Source organism: Muntiacus reevesi, chromosome 2 (genome assembly GCF_963930625.1).
Source record: "Muntiacus reevesi chromosome 2, mMunRee1.1, whole genome shotgun sequence".
In the NCBI taxonomy this organism is placed as follows: Eukaryota; Metazoa; Chordata; class Mammalia; order Artiodactyla; family Cervidae; genus Muntiacus; species Muntiacus reevesi.
In genome coordinates this window covers 31,855,001-31,871,414 of record NC_089250.1, presented here as the reverse complement: position 1 = coordinate 31,871,414, position 16,414 = coordinate 31,855,001, and the positions used below count along the sequence as shown (strand labels likewise).

At 40.6% G+C, this 16,414-nt stretch overlaps 1 protein-coding gene across 2 annotated transcripts in view; it reads right to left on the bottom strand.

Moving 5' to 3' along the window:
- CACNB2 (calcium voltage-gated channel auxiliary subunit beta 2) overlaps nt 1-16,414 on the bottom strand; it is a 410,995-nt gene that overhangs the window by 336,810 nt on the left and 57,771 nt on the right. The gene's annotated exons all lie outside the window — the stretch shown is intronic.

Here is a 16,414-nt window from a genome sequence, read left to right as displayed (position 1 = left end):
GACAACCAGAAACTGATTTAATCATACAATGTCAGTCTATATGTTGAGACAATGTTTCAATGTAAAAATATCAAAGGTTACAAAGTGAATGTCTCTTGAAACAAAGTCATCAGGGGCAAAGAACATGATGTTTCCAGAAGATATATTTCAGAAGGAGGTTATACTACACAGGCATCACACAGGATGGATCAACATCCCCAATGAACACCTGAATGTGAATCTAGATCTGTGGACTCTGGTCCAAGCGTCTCAGTTCATTCTATCTGGCTGCCATTTACTTAGCAAGTCTCTGTTCTAGGCACTGTGCTAAATCCATAATCCATATCATTTCTATATTTGTAAATCCTTAGCAATTGTGTATTTTTATCTTCATTTTACAGATGAGGAAAGGAAGGTTGCGAGGAGTTCAGAAATAATTTGCAGTAAATAGAAGGGCTGATTTTTGGATACAGGTCTCTCTGACTCTAAAGAGACTGTCAACATTTATAACACTTGGTGCTGCTTTTTGTCTGTTTGGGGGCCTCTATAATAAAATACCAGGGACTGGGTAGCTTATCTTTTCCCCAGTTCGGCAGGTTGGGAAGTCCATGATCAGGGTGCCAGCATGGTCCAGTACTGGCTCAGAGACTGCCTTTTTGCTGTGTCCCCACATGGTAGGAAGAGCCAGGAAGTCCTGTGGGATCCCTTTTGTAAGGGCACTAAACCCATTCACGAGGCCTGCACCCTCATGACCTAATAACTTCCCAAAGACCCCATGCACTGGGTTGGTTAAAAATGTCATTGGGGGTTTTGCATAAAATGTTACCAGACAACTCGAATGACCTCCTCGGCCAGCCCAATACTTAATACAATCACCTTTGGGTGTTAAGATTTCAACATATGAAATTTGAGGGGACACATTTAGACTCCAGTAGATGCCTCATTTGAGAATTGGGGAAACTAGGGCATAGAGAAGATAGTCTTCTCAATCATTACCAGAAAAGGAACTGGAAATTAGATCTGTTCACCCTGAGGACACTTGTCTTCCAAACCATGCAAGATGGCCTTCACAGTTCTGTCCATCCCAACCAAAGGAATCAGTAAACTTATCCTGGCAATGCTGGGAAGTCATCCATCATCTTTCTTATTTTTGTCTTGCCACATAACTTTTTTGTCAACTTCCTTCACCCAATAAAGTTAGTTTTACCTTCTGTTTCAGGAAACCCAAGCAGCAGGTATCACCACCAAACTGGGGAACCATCTCTGAACACAGAGTTAGTGAAATTTCCATGAAGGAGCCCTTCAACACAAATCAGTACTTTAATTATTTTCTATTTAGTGATGTAATGAAAGATGTGGTCACTTGTCAAAGAAAATCTGAGAATCAAAGCAGATGAACAGACACAGAGCAGGGAGCTTTGAAATTCCACCTGTTCGGTTCTACCTGGTCCTCAGATGGTATGAGAGGTTTAAAAACGATACTGGAGTCTGTCAGAAGGCAGTAGGTGAGAAATCTAGTGGGCCAACTATTCTGAAAGTTCTAATGAACAGGTAAACACAGTTGCTAGAAAAAGAAAGTGAATGAATAAAGGAGTGATGCAGCAATGAATGGCTCTAACAAGTTAATTAGGGATAAGCAAACAAAAAATAACTCCCTTGAAGGGACATCAAAAAATTATCACCCAACAGATTGAATCTGGCCATAAACTAAAGCCAGTGAACAACTAGTCTTACTATTCTATTGAAATCAAATTCTTACCTCATTGTGTAGAGTAAGCATGAATATCATGGAGGTGAATTTCAGTGCAAAACATAAGTGAAGTGCCAAAATCTGCTGTTTCTAAAAGCAAGGTGTTCTAGCAGGAGGTTGAGGCATGAGAAAGCAATTTCTCAATGGCAATTACTCATCTTGCCATCTCTTCAATTGTCCCCACTTAAGAAATGGAAATAACATACAATTGCTGCTTGACAATTATAAGATTATTGTTAAAAAAGAATTTAATAACATTCTGAATTTCTTAGAAAAATGTGGTATAAAAATACTAAATGTCTCAATTTGTAAGAAGCCTTATCAGGGGAAAAAATGGACCAATTCATCTAAATAGGGATAATGATGAATAATCAAATACTACAGAAAACATGCCTATGAGTTATAAAAACAACAGATCATTTTTATAGGAGTTTTAGATTTTAACAGTTTAAAGTATTTATGTTCATTCTTGTGTAAGCAAATTTCCCTTTTCTCTTATTAATGGAAACCAGGCATATTCAAATTTCAGGCAAGCCCAATGACATACCAAAGATGACATACCAAGCAGGATTAATTTTAAAAGTCAGTACAATATATGGATTCTATAAATCAAAATACTTTCAATTTACTCATGACTCTTACAAGGAAGATTTTTGACATGGCAAAAATTTTTAAGTATAATTAAGGCAATGTAACAAAAAAGATGATTAAAATATAGTGATTTCAGAATGGCAAAGTGACACCAATGCAAACGGTCACTCTAAGTCTGCTTTGATTTTATTTTGAATTTATTCAGCATTTTTAAATAATCTGGAAATTTTGGGAACGTTTTCATAACCATAGTTTAAAATGTCCACTGTTTAGAAATGCTTATTTGATGTTTTTAAAAACGTAAACTAAATTAAGTGTTCTATCTGAAAGAGAACAGTCTTGTGGTTGCAAGGGGGAGGAGGATGAGAGAGGGGAGGATGGGGAGTTTAGGATAAGCAGATGCAAACTAGTACATAGAGGATGGGTAAACAACAAGGTCCTACTGTATAACAGAGAACTATACTCAATATCCTGTGATAAACCATAATGGAAAAGAATACGAAAAGGAACATATATGTATATAACTGAGTCACTTTGCTATCCACAGAAATTAACACAACACTGTAAATCAACCATACTTCAATAAAATTTTTTACAATTATTCTATTTGAAAAGCCACTATTATCTCACTTACCTTTGAGTCTCTTTTTTTATCTTTGTTGGTAATCAAACACACACACACACACCCGACTCTTTGCAACCCCATGGACTGTAGCCTATCAGGCTCCTCCGCCCATGGGATTTCCCAGGCAAGAATACTGGAGTGGGTTGCCATTTCTTTCTCCAGGGGATCTTCCTGACCCAGGGATCAAACCACGTCTCCTGCATCTCCTGCATTGCCGGCAGATTCTTTTCCACTTAGCCACTGGGGAAGTCCCAGTGCACATATATCTTTAATTTTATCTTTAGCTAGACTAGAAAAAATTGCAAGAAAAAAAAATTATCCAATGCTACAAAGCAACATGTGTTGAGTGCCAAGCTATCTTCATAAATGCTACAGATTTGAAAAGTGAGGCAGACTGATTCAAAGCCAAGTGGTCATAAAACACTCCAGAGAGAACAGCTAATGATGGACCTTGAAAGCAAGGTTCGGGCTCTGATAGGCACAGAGAAGGAAAGCAATTCTTCCCTGTGGAGAAAATGAAAGTATAAGAGCAATGGTATGAACAACATTATCAGAGAGTAATTAGTAAATCCATTTGGCTAAACTCCCGTTGTTTTGTGAGTTCAGGCTACTGTAACAAATTATCACAGATGAGGTGACCTATAAACAACAGAAATGTATTCCTCACAATTCTGGTGGCTAAAAGTCTGAGAGTGGGTGCCAGCAAGGTTGAGTTCTGGTGAGGACCCTCCTTTCACTGCAGAAAGCCTTCTTCTCATTGCCCCCTCACACTGCAGAAAGGAGACTAGAACTCTCTCTGGGGCCTCTGCTGTAAGGGCACTAACCCCCTTCATGAGGGTTCTAACTTCCTGATTTAATTAACAACTAAAGGTCCCACCTCTGAACGCCATCATATTGGGGGTTAGGATTTTAATGTATGAATCTGAAGGGGTCACACACATTCAGTTTATAGCACCAGCTTTAGATGCAAGAGAATTGGGTGATTGATCTGTAAGAATACAATGGGATTGTCTTAATCGGAGACTTCAATGTCAGAATTTTTCTAGGCAGTCGTGGGGGATTATTTAATGTCTTCATCAGTATTTATCATGAATGTCATGTTTTGGAGAGATTAACTGAATGGCTTTATATGGAAAGGATGAAAAGGAGGGAGGATCCAGAGGGAGGGACACCAATTAGGAAGCTTTGCCAAGCCCCCCGTGGACTGAATATTATTGATTATGACATGCCGCCGCCCCCTAATTCATCTCCCTTCAACACTCCCCACCAAGTTTACTCAGCTTAAGTATACTGGAATGGGTTGCCATTTCCTTCTCCAGGGGATCTTCCCCACCCCAGGACTGAACCCATGTCTCCTGTGTCTCCTGTATTGGAAGTGGATTCTTTACCCACTGGGACATCAGGGAAGCCCCTCTACCCTCTATGAGGCCAACTTCAGGAGAAGCTGATACAACTGCATTTTTATCTCAAAGGAATCCCATCCTCCAGGCCATTGCCTGGTGCACAAATGAATCAGAATTCAGCAATCCCCTGGACCCTGGAGTTGGTTCATGGGCAGAGCTGTGACCTGATTCCAAGTGATGAAATGCCAAGTGCTATTTCCTAGACATTTCCAGGAAAAGTGCAGTTTGGATGTTGCTATGGTAGGGTTTACAGATCTGAACTCTTTATTTTTAAATTTATTTTTAATTGGAGGAAGGGGATATGAAAGCTCATAACCATCCCGCTGATGGCGGAAGGGAGGGCAGGACAGAGAGATTCAGAAAGAAACACTGCAGGGTTTGGATGAAGTCCATCTTGGGGCCTGCTTTGTCTCTGGACTTCCAGTTCTGTCAGCCAATAAAATTCCTGCCTGCCTGAGCCAGGTTGAGCTGTCTTTGCTGTTACTTACAGGCAACAACATCGAAACATATATACCTTCGGCATGAAACTATAACAAGTGTCTGGAGTAGGTTATTGGCAGAGGGAGAGAAGGAAGAGGAAGGAAGGGATCTGCTCACTCAGTAAACATTTACAGGGTGTCCTTAATGTGCCAGACCCACATGCTAGGTGCTCAATGAACAAAGATGATGAATAACACACAGCCCCAGCCATCAGAGAACTCTGAAAATTGTTGACCAATGTAATGATCATTATTGAAAAGCAATGCACAGGTAACAAAGTAGGTGCCATATAAAGAATGAAAAGAGGAAAGAGGAGGGAGGGAATCCAAATGGAGCATCCTGAATTCAGGAAGAGCAAGGAGGACTCAGAATAGGATGGAATCAAAAGCCTCTGTACTGGGGAGGGGACACATGCATACCTAATGGCTGATTTATGTTGATGCATGGCAGAAACCAACAGAATATTGTAAAGCAATTATCCTACAATTTAAAAAATTTTTTCTTTTTTTTTTTTAAAGCCTCTGTACTGGAAAACTCAGGAACATAGAGAACTTACCTGGTCCTTGAAGCTTTGTTGCCTGGAAGACAACCGTTCTAATGCCTTCCTCAGTTTTAAACAAAGTGGGCCACAGAGGCATTTCGTTCATAGTGGTAGCATAAGAGAAGAGATAGGGACTTCCCTGGTGGTCCAGTGGATAAAAATCTGCCTGCCAATGCAGGGGGTATGGGTTCAATCCCTGGTTGGGGAAGATCCCACAGGTCATGGAACAACTAAGCCCGTGCACCACAACTACTGAATCTGTGCTCTAGTGCCTGTGAATCACAACTACTGAGCCCACGGGCTTCAGCTATTAAAGCCCATGCACCCTAGAGCCTGTGCTCCACAACAGGAGAGGCCACTGCAATGAGAAGCCTGTGCACTGCAACAAAGGAACACCTGCCCGCCACAAGCAGAGAAAGCCCACAGAGCAATGAAGACCCAGTGCAACCAAAAATAAAAGCAAATAGTTAAAAAAAATTTTTTTTAAAGATAGAATAGCCCATTGTTAGGAAGAAGAGTTTTAGAAACCCATGAGATGAGAGGACAGCAAAAAAGTCAAGTCTTGCTTTACCAATGGATCAGTATCAAGGCCACACTCAAAAATGTGTTCTTGTCACTGTGTGCCTGAACAGCTTCATATGGTGGGTGCAACTTTATACCAAACTGTGGGATTTGAAAGCAATGCAATCTCTGTATATACATCTGTAAATAAGGCCTGAACTCTTATGTGTGCTCAACTGTGCTCAGTTGCTCAGTCGTGTCTGAAACTTTCCGACCCCATGGACTGTAGCCCACCAGGCTTCTCTGTCCTGGGATTTTCCAGGCAAAAATACAGGAATGGGTTGCCATTTCCTCCTCCAGGGATCTTCCCAACCCAGGAATCAAACCTGCACTCCTGCATTGCAAGTGGATTCTTTATCTGTTGAGCTATTGGGGAAAACCCTGTAAAATGTGGATGGTCATACTAACCATAGCTTCCTTTGGACAGGTTTACTTTGAGGATCAAGTGAGTTTATATACCAAGTCTGGAACATAGGAAGTGCTTAATAAGTGTCACCTGTTACTAGTGTTACTCTTATTACACTTCATGTTGTGGACAGGAGGAACTAGAAATTCAGAATTTGAAAAAGGCACAGCAGAGATCACAGATGAAAGCTGGTTTTCAAGAGTACCAATACACTTTACACCTGGGTAAAACCGTAATTCAAATTGACACATGCACCTCAATGTTCACTGCAGTGCTATTTATAATACCTAGGACATGGAAGCAACCTAAATGTCCATCAACAGATGAATGGTTAAAAAAAGATGTGGTACATATATACAGTGGAATATGGCTAAGTAGCCATAAAAAGGAATGAAATAGCGTCATTTGCAGAGATATGGATGGACCTAGAGATTGTTATATAGAGTGAAGTAAGTCAGAAAGAGAAAAACAAACATCATACAGTAACAGTTACATGTGGAATCTAGAAAAGTGGTACAGATGAATCTACTTGCAAAGTAGAAATAGAGACACAGATGTAGGGAACAAATTTATGGACACCATGGAGGGAACAGAGGGTGGGATGAATTGGGAGACTGGGATTGACACATATATATACTGCTATGTATAAAAGAAATAACTAATGAGAACCTACTGCATAGGACAGGGAACTCTACTTCATGCTCTGTGGTGACCTAAATGGGAAAGAAATCTAAAAAAGAAGGGATATGTGTATGTGTGTGTGTGTGTGTGTGTAATTGGTTCACTTTGCTGCACAATGCAAAAGAATGTGCAAACTACCGCACAATTGCACTCATTTCACATGCTAGCAAAGTAAAACTCAAAATTCTCCAAGCTAGACTTCAACAGTATGTGAAGTGAGAACTTCCAGATGTTCAAGCTAGAGTTAGAAAAGGCAAAGGAACCAGAGATCAATTGCCAACATCCATTGGATCATAGAAAAAAGAGAATTGCAGAAAAACATCTACTTCTGCTTCACTGACTGCACTAAAGCCTTTGTGTGGATCACAACAAACTGAAAAATTCTTAAAGAGATAGGAATACCAGACAACCTTACATGCCTCCTAAGACATCTGTATGCAGGACAAGAAGCAACAGTTACAACCAGATATGGAACAATGGACTGGCTCCAAATTGGGAAAGGAGTACAAAAAGACTACATATTGCCACCCTGCTTATTTAACTTATATGCAGAGTACATCATGCAAAATGGATGAAGCACAAGCTAGAATCAAGATTGCCGGGAGAAATATCAATAACCTCAGATACACAGATGACATAATCCTTATGGCAGAAAGCAAAGAGAACTAAAGAGCCTCTTGATGAAAGTGAAAGAGTAGAGTAAAAAAGTTGGCCTAAAACTCAACATTCAAAAAACTAAGATCATGGCATCTGATCCCATCACTTCATGGCAAATAGATGAGGAAACAATGGAAACAATGACAAACTCTATTTTCTTGGACTCCAAAATCACTGCAGATGGTGACCGCAGCTATGAAATTAAAAGATGCTTGCTCCTTAGAAGAAAAGCTATGACCAACCTAGACAGCTTATTAAAAAGCAGAGACATTCCTTTACCAACAAAGGTCCATCTAGTCAAAGCTATGGTTTTTCCCGTAGTCCTGTATGGATGTGAGAGTTGGACAATAAAGAAAGCTGAGCACCAAAGAATTGATGCTTTTGAACTGTGGTGCTGGAGAAGACTCTTGAGAGTTCCATGGACTGCAAGGAGATAAAACCCAATCCTAAAGGAAATCAACCCTGAATATTCATTGGAAGGACTGGTGCTGAAGCTCCAATCCTTTGGCCACCTGATGCGAAGAGCTGACTTCTTAGAAAAGACTCTGATGCTGGGAAAGATGGAAGGCAGGAGAAGGGGATGACAGAGGATGAGATGGTTGGATGGCATTGCCGACTCAAAGGGCAGCAGTTTGGGTAAGCTCCAGGAGTTGGTGATGGACAGGGAAGCCTGGCGTGCTGCAGTCCATGGGATTGCAAAGAGTTGGACACGACTGAGCGATTGAACTGAACGTGCTGTACAGAAGGAACTTACACAACATTATAAAGCAACTATACTTCAGTTAAAATGAATAGAAAAAGAGTACCAATGCACTGCAACTAATGAACAAGTAATAGACGGCTCTATCCCAGAGGAGAGACTCTCGTAGTCAATTCAAGTTCATGGATATTACACAGGATGCCACAGCAGCTTTCAGTCTGTCTTCCTTTAGCAGCAGCAGCCCTCAGAGAAACCGACCATGGCCAGAGCCAGTTGTAAGGCAGAGTGGGCTGCCAAGTTCGCCACCAAAGTCAGGTGTCACTCTGATCAAGAGCCGTCTCCACTGCGTTAGGCAATGACAGTCTGAACAGAGGGCATTCTTGGCACGCCTGCCCAAGGGCTGTGGAGTGTCCCACTGGCCACGAGCCAGCGGCTCATAATCCACACTCTCTTGATGAGTGGAATGCTTTTATGAGACATTGACCAGGGTCTGAGACATCATCAGTGGCCGCAGAAGAGAGTGAATCAAGCTGACTCCCGGGGACCTAGAAGCCAGCACTGGCCTCTGGGCCCCTCCCGCTAACCTGAAGACATGCACCACCCCAGGCCCTCTTCAACTGCTGGGCTGAGTCGGCTTGTGTTCACGGCCTTGTCCGTGTGAGTGTCTCCTGCCCTGGAATGAGGGCCCGTGCAGGCTGCTTCCGTTTTAAGCGCTGATTTTGTTCTCCTCTGTTTACACTGGAACTTCTCCTGTGGCATTTAAAGCCTCCAAATATGTAGTTTTATGTAAACTGACTAAACTGGCTAACAATTGTTTAATGACTGCCTAAAATAACCAAAGTGAAAAAGAGCAAACCCCATTACATTCTGGAAAAGTATTCCGGAGAAGATCTTGAACTCTTCCTTCGCAATCGCAGGATATTTAAAGAAATGATATTTAAAGCAACATCTTATCTTCATTATTCTGAGCCATGTATTTTTAAATAAAAAAAATTCATATTTAGAGATTACAAACTTACGGATCATCAGACGACATGCAGTTCTCTAAATGCTGAATGTCAAGCTACAAGTTTAAAACGGGAAGCACATTTCACTTCTGAAATGAACCATCTTCTGGCCAACTTGAGATCAGCCATCACTGTAAAGTCAAGCCATATCACGAAATCTATGCTGTGTTCCCCTGCCTCCCATGATAGGGGCTGCTAAAAGCATAATTAAAGAAATGTTTGTTTTCCAAAACATAAACTTCAGTATAGAGTGGTGAAAGATCTGCGAAGACGAACTCAAATCTGGATTGGGCCTCAGAGCCCTCTTTCAAGTGCAAATCTCCTGATGACAATGAGATTACAACCTATCTCAGCCATATTCTCCGTGTCTTGCTATGGGCTACTGTCTCCAAATGAACTGTTTCATCTAAGGAGGAAACTGCAGAGAGAAACCCACCAACTTCAAGCCTTTATTGGGGGCCCTTGGAGCACAATGCCAGAAGCACAGAGGGTATCTGAGAATTACACAGGATTGAACTCTCAACTGTAAATATGTCCAAAATCATCGAGGAGTTCCTTCCAGAGGACAGAGTGGAAAAAAAAAAAAAATCCCTAACAATCTAGTGATGGCCTACAGTTCTTTACAACTTTGCGTTTCTATCTCAGTTGAACTGAGAAGCTTTTGTTCACTAACACCTGGCTTCCCGCATCCCAGGGACCCAGAGCTGCTCAAAGACCTCAGGTACCTAGACTTCCCCATCACTAATCAGCCATCATAACTAGAAAGACTCGCATGTGTGCTGAGCAAGGTGGCAGAGAGATGAGCGTCACAAGTTCACGAACAGATGAGTGGATAAAGAAGATGTGGTACACTGTTACACTTAAAGTGGAGAAGCAACCAGGACCTGCACAGGGAACTCTGCTCCATGTTACGTGGCAGCCTGGATGGGAGGGGAGTTGGGGGCAGAATGGATCCATGTGTGTGTATGGCTGAGTCCCTCTGTTGTGCACCCGAAACAATCACAACAGAGTTGGCTACACTCACGTCCCAAAGCTGGTTGACCTTAACTATCTGAGGAGGGTCCCTGCTGTTTTCACGATGCACTCTTGCTGTGTATTCTCTGCTCTGCCACCAGATGCTCTTTCAAAACCAGATCTAAGGATGCCACACCCTGCTTACAACCCTACAAAAGTTTCCCATTGCCCTTGGGGCAAACGCCCTAACTGGTTTTAAGACCTTTTATGATACATCCCCATCTTCTCTCTCCTGCTGTTCTCTCATTCACAGGCAACGTTCAGTTTCTGGAACACACCATGCTGCCTGAGTTTCCCCTCTCTCCACTTCCCTCAAACCCACATCCCCCTGGCTCCCACCACTGCCACCTTCCCCAATCCTTGGCCTGGACATATTCTATCAAAATCTATCATAAGGTTTCAATAAGACATTGCCTCTTTCAGGATATCTTCTATGACATCCCCCCCCCCCCACCAAGTCTCCCACATTTAATCCAGGGGGGGGTCACTCAGATGGGTGAGATCTTAGGAGCAGATAGAGAAAAATGGCAGGTGGGTGGCTGGCTGATTGGGTCTTCTCCTATTGAAAGAGTAGCTGAAGGGAATATCCTTGAGGGATTTGAAGCTACTCCTACACCATCATATTCTTGGACCCTATGTATCTGGAAAAACCCATGTGAATATGTCTTTTTTATTACACAGATCGTTGTGCCTCTGGGTCATGGGAACAAAGCTAGTGTGAGAGTCCCTAGTGCAGAGGATACTAATGTGAGTTAAACATCCTGGGGCCTCATGGAGCCCTAATAATGAAGGGGCTCAGGGGGCAAGAAGATCACCCAAAGGCTTCTCTGTGATGTTACCACAACTCTATTGCTCATCTGAGCTTTACTGGAGCCTTAACACAGACACACAGTTAAAATGGTCTTCAACCAGGGTCTCTGAGCAGAACTATTACCAGCATGTACAGTGACTTTGTTTCAATCAGCAAAGTTGACCCCCTCCAGAGAGACTCATTAGAAAGAAGCAACCCTTCCTTTAGACCAACCAGAGAGACAGGGCAATTTCAAGCCCCACTTGTGGGAGCTTAGCAGGTCCTCCTCTTGCAGAGGAACCAATACGCATGACCAGCACAACCACATGGAGTGAACAAGCCTCGCCAGACCTGTCTCTGACCCACATCCCTTTTTCTATTTTTTTAAAAATTAAAGAAAAAATTTATTGGAGTATGTAGTTGATTTACCATGTTATGTTAGTTTCAGTGTACAGCAAAGTGAATCAGCTATATGTAGACATATATCCACTCTTTTTAGATTCTTTTCCTTTATAGGTCATTACAGAGTATTGGGCTTTCCTTGTAGCTCAGCTGGTAAAGAATCTGCCTGCAATGCAGGAGAACTGGGTTCAATTCCTGGGTTGGGAAGATCCCCTGGAGAAGGGAAAGGCTACCCACTCCAGTATTCTGGCCTGGAGAATTTCATGGACTGTATGGTCCACGGGGTTGCAAAGAGTTGGACACAACTGAGTGACTTTTACAAGTCACACAGAGTACTGAATAGGGTTCCCTGACTATACAGTAGGTCTTTATTAGCTATTATTTTATATATAGTATATGTCAATCTCAATCTCTCAAGGTATCCCTCCCCCCACACATCCCTTTTTCATCTGTGACCACTGACCCACAATCGCACATGAAGAAGAATATATGTAGCGCCCAAGGTTTCCATCCTACAGTCAGAAGGAAAGAAGGACCTGGAGAGCTAGTCTTCCCACCAACAGGGGGTAAAGTGTCATCGACTCCTATAAGAAACCACCTCCCACTACAGAACTGTTAAAGATGGAGACTTGGACTCCACACAAAAGCTGCAACTGATTCTCTTTTTATTTGTTTTGCTTGCATTAGGGATGTATTCACCCCTGTTGAACAAATGCCAATCCTTGGAGTTAAATCAATGAGATAAAAATCATTATCTCCATCTCCCTTCTTTGTTTGCATAAGACACAAGAAAACTTGATCACTGATGCTTATTGCATCTTCATAGAGCCTGCTTCCCTTCCCACCATATCTTTCCAACAAGATGTTGAACTAAAGTCATACCACTAAAAAATACAATAAACCTAATAAAACTACTCAACTTGGTCTCAGAGTCTGCCTCTCAGAGAACCCAACATGTGACATTGACTGTGTTCCCATTTCATCAACTCATCAGCTTGTCTGGGAAAAGAACACGACCCTATAGAATAAGGTCATAGGTTCAAAACCCATGTGACTCATTCATTTCATAGTAAAAGAAAGCCTTATTCAAGGAACATAGAACAAACACTTTCCACAGAATAATGGCTCCTCTCAAACCATCTTCTCCTGCAGGGAGATCCATATCTCTTGCAGGCATGGATCAGGATTATCATCTTCACAGTCACAGGAAAGCAAAGTGGCAGAGAATTACGCACATATAAAAATGTAATTCTTTTAAGAAGTGGGGTGGAGAAGAAACCCTAGGAAAAGAGAAATATTTAAAAGGTGATATCAACTAAAGAATATTTCCACAAGTGCCAACAGTCGCGCTTGACTCTTTGCAAACCAATGGAATGTTGCAAAGTCCATGGAATTCTCCAGGCAAGAAGACTGGAGTGGACAGTCATCCTTCATATCCCATACCCCAATCCACAATATCATTTTCACCAAAGGGGATGTTTCAGCTTGTTCAACTGTTTTGACCTAAATAATGTCCACATCTTGGGTGTATTTGTATGGTGGAAGGGGAGAAGCTGATTTCCTCCCTTGTAGGTTGACAAGCTCCGTTAGATCAACAAATATACTTTTCTTGGAGTGCTGCGATCACCTCTGACTTGATACAAGTAGATTTGCCTTTCCCTGTCTTAGATTCCAAACATTTGAATACCAATATTCAAGATGTCTCAAAGCTCCCCTAATTAGAGGATTCTATAGCTCTTAAATATTAGCAAAAAATGGAAATTTGGAAATTGAAAAAATTTTTCATAAAACTTAACCTAAATCATTTTACGGCAAATCACATAATCTCCCCAAATTATAATAATTACTACTTACTTGATTGTTGTGGATGATGGGAACACACCCTCAGAAAGAGTAAGTTTCCAGTTGAGTGGCATGTACACCCATCACAGTGTAGAAGGAAGTGTGAACAAGTTCTGAACTTCCAGGGCTGCCTTTCCGAGTCTCTCCTTTCAGAATCTGAAGTCACCAACATCTTGTTTGCAACATGTATTTGAGGTCACCAGCCAAGTGCTGAGGTTCAACAGAATGTGCCCACAGGTCTTCCACAAACACTTGTCAAATGAATTGTGTAAAAAATATGGCATCAAAATGACCCAGATAAAGGAAAACTAAAACCAACAGGTGTTTTCTTTGCCTAGTAGGTAGGCTAGAATTTAAAAGAATGATAATATCCAATGTTGATGAAGACGTGATAGAAAATGTGGGGGTAGTGTATCCACTGTTCTGGGAGAATAAGTTGGCAATAAAATATGAACTTTAAAAATATTTGTACTCATATGCTAAGTAATGCAACTACCAGAAATCTATCTCCAGCCAATAATCCGATACCAATGTTCACTGTTGTTCTCCTTGTAATAATGGGGGGAAAATGAAGACAACCCAAAATGTTTTATAATAAAAATTGCTTACACTACAGCGCTGTCAGAAAGTCTAATACTATAGAGCCACTGATAACCCTAATAAAACATCTTGCTAAGCAAAATGGAAAAAGTACACAATAGTCAACTTAATGGAGGAAAATAAGTGATAGGATTATGCAAATAATATGAAATAATTTTGTTTAAAAATACATACTGTCACATATGTGCATCCAAAAAGGACATAAAAATGCAGTATCTTAGGAGATATGCAATTATGCTTACCTCCTTATTATTTTTTTAAAAATACCTCTTCAATTAGTTAGAATTATTGGTTAAATAATTTCTTTTTTAATGGACTATTTGTAAGCATTAAATTCTCTTTCAAAATAAAGCCCTCAATGTCACAACTATAACTATGAAACTAACCAATTTGAAAATATCAAAATATTATCAAAATGGGAAAGTCCAAGATTTTCAAGATGCAGATACTTTGAAAGAATTGTTTTTGCTTTTGTTTTTTTACTAGACAATCCTCTAAAGTTTATTTCTTAACTCTTCCCAGAACTCAGAACTACTGATCTGAGTTCAAGTTTTACAATACAAAACTCACACATACACACACACCAGAAAAAAAAACACAACAACATAACTTAATAGTGGGTATCTCATTACATATTAGCTTTCTTTTCTCTATTATGTATTATTTTTAAAATTTTTATTTTATACTATAGTTCTTTACAGTGTTGTGTAAGTTTCAGGTATCCAGGTGAATCAGATTCTTTTCCTTTATTGGTTATCACAAAATACTGAGTAGAGTTCTCTGTGCTATATACTGTGTGTCCTTGTTGACCATCCATTTTATATATAGTTGTGTGTATATGTTAACCCCAACCTCTATAAACTGCTTTTATAATTTAAAAAAAAAACTATTTTCATTTAAAATATTCTTCTCGGGGACCTCCAAAGTGGTCCAGTGGTTGGGACTCCATGCTTCCACTGTGGGGGGGACACAGGTTTAGTCCCTGGTCAGGAAACTAAGGCCCCATATGCCACATGGTGTGGCCAAAAAAATTTTTTTAAGATTAATAAAATATCCTCTTCCTATGTTATAGGCAGATATCAGGAATGAAATTAGGTATCTTTTTACTTTCCTATATTCACCAAATTTTCCAAATTAAGTGTATGTTACTTTTACAATAAAAAATTTGATTAGAAATATACAAAGAAAATGGCCTTAAGTTTCAAAGTTGATTGAAAATTTGACGCTTTGGAAAGAAAACTTTAACAGCAATTGGAACATTGAGGGGTGTGTTTGTTGTTGTTTTAGCTAATGAAAACCTGAAACTGAGTACAGTATGCAAATGTCACCAGACAAGGTCTGTCTACCTGTGAGGAAGGGTCATTATCCAAACATGATATGAACAGTCCAGGAAACTCACACCACCCCCAGCCCCTGGCATCATTCACCACCACCACTGGGATGAGCCCTTCATTTAATGACTCCACAATCACATCTCATCTTGATTTTCCTAAAAAGGCAGAAACATTTTAAAAGCCAGAGATTAGGCATTTTTGCATCCTTAGCGAAAGCATTGTTCAGTCTTTATAAAGTCATTGGACTTCCAGCGTGCTGTATCAAAACAGTCTTAAAAGTTGATACACATCATTAAGTAACTGAATGTACTAGAGCAAAAGCTTTAAACAAAGATAATTCATTTTATTAGATGAAAAAACATCCCCTGAGGGCTATTTTGCCCATATTGTTTAACTCAACAGCTCCTCTAAAATTTCCCCTAACACTTTTTTTTAAAAAAGGAGAAAAAAAAAAAAAAAAGAACCCTTTATGTGCTGAGTTATAGACTGTCTTCCTAAAAAGAATTCCTTTTTTTCCTTATTAAAGTAACCCTGTCATGTGATCTTTCTCTCATTTTTGGCTATTTGAACCAAGGATCAGAAAGCTGACATGTAACAGGATATTTCAGTTATCTTTGCAAAATTGAATGTACACTCTAAATTTCAAAAATGTCCAAGCAAGTCAAGTGGATGGTCTTTTTTAGATGAGCTTACTGTCATGTGCTATCATTTACTGTGTATTTATAATGATTATTGTTGTTGCTGTTTTAGTCGCTAAGTTGCATCTGATTCTTTGAGACCCCATGGACCATAGTCCGCTAGGCCCCTCTGTCCATGGCAAGAATAGTGGAGTGGGCTGTCATTTCCTCCTCCAGGGGATCTTTCTGACCCACAGATCGAGCCTATGTTTCCTGCATTGGCAGGTGGATTCTTTGTCGCTGAGCCATCAGGGAAGCCTCATAATGATCAGAACAGCCATTTTCCAGAATGCGATGGCAGTAAGTGATGGAGAACTTCCTGTTACTCATATGTAACTGATGCTCTCGCTGCTTCTGCCACTGCAAGTTTTTCT